Source organism: Chiloscyllium plagiosum, chromosome 42 (genome assembly GCF_004010195.1).
Source record: "Chiloscyllium plagiosum isolate BGI_BamShark_2017 chromosome 42, ASM401019v2, whole genome shotgun sequence".
Classification (NCBI taxonomy): domain Eukaryota; kingdom Metazoa; phylum Chordata; class Chondrichthyes; order Orectolobiformes; family Hemiscylliidae; genus Chiloscyllium; species Chiloscyllium plagiosum.
This window is the reverse complement of record NC_057751.1, coordinates 14,768,808-14,776,182: the sequence shown is the minus strand read 5'-3', so window position 1 is coordinate 14,776,182 and position 7,375 is coordinate 14,768,808. Positions and strand designations below refer to the sequence as shown.

The window sequence follows — 7,375 nt, the reverse complement described above, 5'->3', positions numbered from 1 at the left end:
CTCTCCCTATAGCTCAAATCCTCCAACCCTGGCAACATCCTTGTAAATCTTTTCTGAACCCTTTCAAGTTTCACAACATCTTTCCGATAGGATGGAGACCAGAATTCAGTGTCTACTTCTATTGACAAGAGACAATAGGTGCAGGAGTAGGCCATTCGGCCCTTCGAGCCAGAACCACCATTCATTATGATCATGGCTGATCATCCACAATCAGTATCCTGTTCCTGCCTTTTCCCCATAACCCTTGATTCCACTACCTTTAAGAGCTCTATCCATCTCTTTCTTGAAAATATCCAGAGACTTGGCCTCCACAGCCTTCTGGGGCCCAGCATTCTGTATATCCACCACTCTCTGGGTGAAGACGGGTTCTCCTCAACTCTGTTCGAAATGGCCTCCCCCTTATTTTCAAACCGTGTCCTCTGGTTCTGGACTCACCCATCAGTGGGAACATGCTTCCTGCCTCCAGAGTGTCCAATCCTTGAACGATCTTACTGGCAGGGAGTTCGAGTCATGGATTCCCCATGATGGAACATCATCACCAAAGGAACGGCCACAGCTCACCACCATCTTCCTACATCCGACTTCCCCAAATCTAAAGAATAGATTAATTTTAAAATGTTCATTTCAAATGGATACACGGAGAGATAAATGTGTGACAAGTACAACATCAGGAAATGGAATAAGGGAAATGAACTTGTGGCGTAGGTCAGAATTGGCAGGTATGATGTGGTGGGCATCACGGAGACATGGCTGCGGGAGAATCGGGATAGGGAGCTGAATATCCCAAGGATATACATTCTCTCAAATAAAACAGGCAGAGGGGGTGCAGTTGCCTTGTTAGCAAAAAATAAAATTGAACAAAGAGCAATAAACAAAGTCGAACCAAGGTGAAAAACAGGCCTCCGATCAGTCGTCAGGATTTGGGGCACAGGATACACCAGGAGGTAGAAAAGATGTCTCAGAAAGACAAGGTTACAGTTATTAAGGGGGGATTTCAATATGCAGTTGGGCTGGGAAAACCAGCTTGGTAGGAGGTTGCGAAAAAAGGAACGTGGGGTATGTCTACAAGATGGCTTCTTGGAGCAGCTTGTGGTGGAGCCCATTAGGGACCAGGCAATACTGGGTTGCGTGTTGGACAATGAGGCAGACTTGATAAGGGAGCTCCAGGTGAAGGAACCTTTAGGAGGCAGTGACCATAATCTTACTCTGCAATTTGAGAGGGAGAAGGAGGAATCAGAGGTAACAGTATTACAGCTGAATAAAGGCAACTGCAGAGCCATGAGGGAGGAGCTGGGTAGAATTGACTGGGAGAGGGGCCCAGCAGGAAAGACAGTGGAACAGCAATGCCAGCGGTTTCTGGGAGTCATTCAAGAGACACAGCAGATATGCATCCCAAGGAAAAGGAAACATACTAAAGGGGGGATGAGGCAACCATGGCTGACCAGGGAAATCAGAGACAGCATAAAAGCACAAGAGAAAGCAGAAATGTGGCGAAGGGGAATGGGAAGCCAGAGGATCGGGAAGCTTACAAAGACCAACAGAGGGCAACAAAGAGAGAAGTAAGGAGGGAGATGATTACATGTGAAGGTAAGCTCGCCAGTAATATTCAGAAAGATTGCAAGAGTTTCTTTTGATCAATGAAAGGCGAAAGAGAGGCAAAAGTGGACTTTGGGCCACTGGAAAATGATGCTGGAGAAGTAGTGAGGGGGAACAAGGAAATGGCCGAGGAATTGAATAAGTACTTTGTGTCAGTCATCATGATGGAAGACATGAGTAATATCCCAAACATTCAAGAGAGTCACAGTGCAGAGATAAGGACAGCAGCAGTCACTAAAAATGTGCTGGAAAAACTGAATGGCCTGAAGGTGAATAAATCACCTGGACAAGGTGGGCTACATCCAAGGGTTGTTAGGGAGACAGTTGAAAAGGTAGTGGAGGGTCCCAGAGGACCAGAAAATCACGAATGTAACCCCTCTGTTTAAGGCAAAAGACAGGCCAATGAGTCTAATCTCAGTCGTTGGTAAGACTTTGGAGTCCATTATGAAGGATGAGATTTCTGAATACTTGGAAGTGGATGGTAAAATTGGGCAAAGTCAGCATGGTTTCATCAAGGGGAGATCATCTCTGACAAATTTGTTAGAATTCTTGAAGAAGGTAATGAGCAGGTTAGACCAAGGAGAGCCAATGGATGTCATCTATCTGGACTTCAAGAAAGCCTTTGATAAGGTGCCATACAGGAGGCTGCCAAATAAGGCAAAGGCCCATGGTATCAGAGGCAAGGTGTGGCATGGATAGAAGTTTGGCTTGTCTGGCAGAAAGCAGAGAAACTGTTGAGGAAAGGGTCCTTCTCAGGATGGAAGCCAGTGACTAGTGGTGTTCTGCTAGGGTCGGTGTTGGGATCACAACTTTTCACTTCATACATGAATGATCTGGATGAAGGAACTGAGGGCATTCTGGTGAAGTTTGCAGATGATACATAGATTGGTGCAGGGGCAGGTAGTATTGAGAAGGTGGAGAGGCTGCAGAATGACTAGGAGAGTGGGCAAAAAAGTAACAGATAAAATACAACATGGGAAAATGTGAGGGCATGCACTTTGGGAGGAAGAATGGAGACATGGGCTATTTTCTAAATGGGGAGAAAATTCAGAAATCAGAAGGGACTTGGAAGTCCTAGTCCAGGTTTCTCTTAAGGTAACCATGCAAGTTGAGTCAATAGTGAGGAAGGCTAATACAATGTTGCCATTCATCTCGAAGAGGACGTGAATATAAAAGCAGAGATATACTTCTGAGGCTTTATAAGGCTTTGGTCAGACCACATTTAGAGTACTGTGAGCAATTGTGGGTCCATACCTCAGGAAAGATGTATTGGCTTTGGCGTGGGTCCAGAGAAGGTTTATGAGACTCTGGGACTATACTCAATGGAATTTAAAAGGATGAAGAGGAAGCTGATTGAAACTTATGGAATACTAAAATGGCCTGGACAGGGTGGATGTTGGGAAGATGTTTTTTTTAGTAGGAGAACCAAAGACCTGAGGGTACAGCCTTCGAGTAAAAGGAAGACCTTTTAGACAGAGATAATGTTATGGAAGTGTCAGGGGTACTGTACCTTTAAGTAAGTTGAAAGCTGGCAAGGACTTACAGAGGCACACAGGGTGTTGGAGAATTTACAATGTAACTTTTGCTTCAGAACAGCTAGTACTGGCTGGGTTGCCTGGAGACAAAAACAAATTCAAATTCGGCCAATCAGTTTATATTATACCCCAAAATATCAACCTCCAATCAAGTTTGAATTTAGGATATTGACAATATTAAAAACCAATGAAATGATCCAATGCTTTGGGGTAGAAGATTGGAGAAAATTGAACAGTTGGGGAAGAGAACTGCCAAGCCACCAACAAAAGAAGACTGCCCACAGAATAGCTCTCTTATAGGTGCCTTTATCCATCAATGACCTGTGAAAATTTGACTGCCCACAGAATAGCTCTCTTATAGGTACCTTTATCCATCAATGACCTGTGAAAATTTGACTACCCACAGAATAGCTCTCTTATAGGTACCTTTAGCCATCAATGACCTGTGAAAATTCGACTGCCCACAGAATAGCTCTCTTATAGGTACCTTTAGCCATCAATGACCTGTGAAAATTCGACTGCCCACAGAATAGCTCTCTTATAGGTACCTTTATCCATCAATGACCTGTGAAAATTCGACTACCCACAGAATAGCTCTCTTATAGGTACCTTTAGCCATCAATGACCTGTGAAAATTCGACTGCCCACAGAATAGCTCTCTTATAGGTACCTTTAGCCATCAACGACCTGTGAAAATTCGACAGCTGGCTAGTTTCAAAATTTGAATCTTTGATAAATCTTAATTGGGGGGGGGCGGATTATTGGACTAGTATTGTAGAGGGAAAGGTAAAAGATCATTGAGAGAAAGGAGTTGTAAATAGTTGTGAATTAATTATTCTCTGTTAAACTTTTAAAAATGAAGTTGTTCATTTTTACTTTAAGTAGTGACCTTTGGGATAGTTCTCTCAAGTTTTAACAGATTACCGCATGGGGTAAATCTTTTCTGTGTTGCTGGCTTAAATTAGCAGGAGGGGTTACGTTGCATCATAACAATAAGGAGAGACTTAGAAAGAGAGAGAGAGTGGTGAATCTATGGAATTCATTACCACAGAAGGCTGTGGAGGCCAGGTCATTGAGTATATTTAAGACAAATAGATTGGCTCTTGATTGCCAAGGGGATCAAAGGTTATGGGGAGAAAGCAGGAAAATGGGGTTGAAAAACCTATCAGCCATGATTGAATGGCAGAGTAGAGTTGATGGGCCGATTGGCCGAATTTCTGTTCCTTTGTCTTACAGTCTAAATATGAAATTAACTTACAAAAACCTTTTGATACAAATATTTATAATACTGCACTGTATTCCTGAAAATCAATCTCATCTTAACAAGGAATTAAAGGTTAATATAGATGAGAAATGGCATTCAGTCAACTTTCCCCATCTCATCCTATCGAGAAACCCACCCCATGCTCCTCGTCATTTCTCCATCAGTTACATCTCGGTGGCTCCGATTATGGACAGCTCCCTTGTGTAACCGCGACGTGGCGACTTTTGGAAGCCCTTCTGAAAGAAAATAAGACAAAGTTGGCCTTTTCACTCTTGGAGCATTCAACCACCAACCCAGTTATGTCGGTTCAACAAGTAATTAGGAAGGCAAATGGAATTTTGGCACTTATTGCTAACGGAATGGATTAACAAAGTTGGGAAGTGTTGCTGCACCGGGACAAGACGTTAGTGAGGCCGCACGTGGAGTTTTAGAAATAGAATCCCAACAACGTGCAAACAGGCCCAACAAGTTCACTCTGACCCTACAAAGAGTAACCCACCCAGACTCATTCCCCTACCCTCTATTTGCCTAATGCACCTCACCTACACATCCCTGAACACTACGGGGCAATTGAGCATGCCTAATTCACCCTGACCTGCACATCTATGGGGAGAATGTGTAAACTCCGCACAGACAGTCGCCCAAGGTTAGAATCGAACCAGGGCTGTGAGGCAGCAGTGCTAACCACTAAGCCACCATGTTGCCACTATTTTGTGTGCAATTTTCATCCCCTCACCTGAGGGCGTAGTTGCATCGGAGGCAGTTCAGAGGAGGCTTGCTCGATCGATTCCAGAGTTGAGGAGTTCGCCTTATGACCAGTGATTGTGCAGTTTCGACCCATACTCTCTGAGAAGAATGAGAGGAATTCTAACTGAGGTTTTTACGATGTTAAAGGGGATTCACAACATAGATGCAGAGAGGATGTTTCCTCTTGTGTGCGGTAATCTGGAGTGAGAGGTCATAGTTTTACGATAGGGGTGGCAGATTTGTACAGAGATAAGGAGAAATCATTTCTCTGAAATAGTCATGAATCCATGAAATTCACTCCCAGAGTGCAGTGGATGCCAGATCATTGAGTAAATTTTAGAAAGAGTCATAGACTCATAGTGATGTACAGCACGGAAACAGACCCTTCGGTCCAACTCGTCCATGCCGACCAGATATCCCAAGCTGATCTAGTCCCACCTGGCAGCATCGAGTTCCATATCCCTCCAAACCCTTCCTATTCATATACCCATCCAGATGCCTTTTAAATGTTGCAATTGTACCAGCCTCCACCACTTCCTCTGGCAGCCCATTCCACACACGTACCACCCTCCACGGGAAAAGGTTGCCCCTTAGGTCTCTTTAACATCTTTCCCCTCTCGCCTTAAAGCTATGCCCTCTAGTTCTGGACTCCCCCACCCCAGGAAAAAGATTTTGTCTATTTACCCTATCCATGCCCCTCATGATTTGCTAAACCTCTATAAAGTCACACCTCAGCGTCTGACGCTCCATGGAACACAGCTCCAGCCTATTCAACCTCTCCATATAGCTTAAATCCTCCAACCCTGGCAACATCCTTGTAAATCTCTTTTGAACGCTTTCAGGTTTCACAACATCTTTCCGATAGGAAGGAGACTAGAATTGCATGCAATATACCAAAAGTGGCCTAATCAATGTTCTGTACAGCCACAACATGACCTCCTACCTTCTGTACTCAGTATTCTGCCCAATAAAGGAAAGCATACCAAACATTTTCTTCACTATCCGATCTACCTGCGACGCTGCTTTCAAGGAGTTATGAATCTGCACACCGAGGTCTCTTTGTTCAGCAACACTCCCTTGGATCTTACCAGTAAGTGTTGAAGTCCTGCTCTGATTTGCTTTCCCAAAATGCACCACCTCGCATTTATCTGAATTAAACTCCATCTGCCACTTCTCAGCCCATTGGCCCATCTGGTCAAGATCCCGTTGAAATCCGAGGTCACCTTCTTTGCTGTCCACTACACCTCCAATTTTGGTGTCACCTGCAAACTTACTAACTATACCTCTTGTGCTCGCATCCAAATCATTTATATAAATGATGAAAAATAGTGGAGCCAGCACCAATCCTTGTGGCACTCCACTGGTCACAGGCCTCCAGTCTGAAAAACAACCCACCACCACCACCCTCTGTCCTCTACCTTCTGTATCCAAATGGCTAGTTCTCCCTGTATCCATTGGTTGAAGATAAACTGGATTTGATGCCAAAATCAGCCATGATCATATTAAATGATGAAGCAGGCTGAATCTTATGCTCACTTCTGGATCTTATGCTCACCTTCCATCCATTGCAACAGCTTTCCAATGACTGTTTTCTCAAGCAGCTCTTGTCAGCAAATGGATCAGTCCAAGGCAAAGGCGTAGTTTCGAGCATGAATTGTCAGCGAATCAAGACTGGCTGCTTCAAAGAGAAGTGTTGCAGCTCAAAGCTATCATAGTCTTTCCAGTCAAACATTGCTAACAAATTCCTTTTGTTTCTTTGCAATGTTCTTCCTCCTGAAAGTTGACCCCCTGGTGACCTACGGTAGGTGCGTGGTCTCAGAACACCTCGCTCACTCGATGCCCTCAGCCTCAGAGCGTGTCCGTCCACCCCCGGGAGCAGCTCAGTCACCGAGACTATAGTGCCGATAGGGCACTTTCTGAACCGCTGCGAACGCTGGGAACAGCTCGGCGCCATTGACATTTCATACTGGGGATTCTGACCCAAACCACAAAATGCACCGATCGCACTGCAGGGCACCGTCAACATCTTTACAAATGCTATTTCGCGCATTTTCTTTTTTCCTTCAACAGTGAGCAGTCAGATTAGATTACAATGTGGAAACAGGCCCTTCAGCCCAACAAGTCCACACCGACCCATCGAAGCGCAACCCACCCATACCCCTACATTTACCCCTTACCTAACACTATGGGCAATTTACCATGGCCAATCCACCCTAACCTGCACATCTTTGGA

The 7,375-nt window shown here is 44.6% G+C and overlaps 1 long non-coding RNA gene across 1 annotated transcript in view; it reads right to left on the bottom strand.

The window, feature by feature from the left end:
* LOC122543234 overlaps positions 1 to 6,933 on the bottom strand; it is a 21,452-nt gene extending 14,519 nt beyond the window's left edge. The window contains exons 1-3 of the long non-coding RNA XR_006309968.1: positions 6,698 to 6,933; positions 4,532 to 4,631; positions 436 to 592 (exon numbers count right to left, since the gene is read on the bottom strand). This is a non-coding gene — a long non-coding RNA (uncharacterized LOC122543234). The remainder of the gene's footprint in view (positions 1 to 435; positions 593 to 4,531; positions 4,632 to 6,697) is intronic.
* Between the last annotated feature and the right edge of the window lie 442 nt (positions 6,934 to 7,375).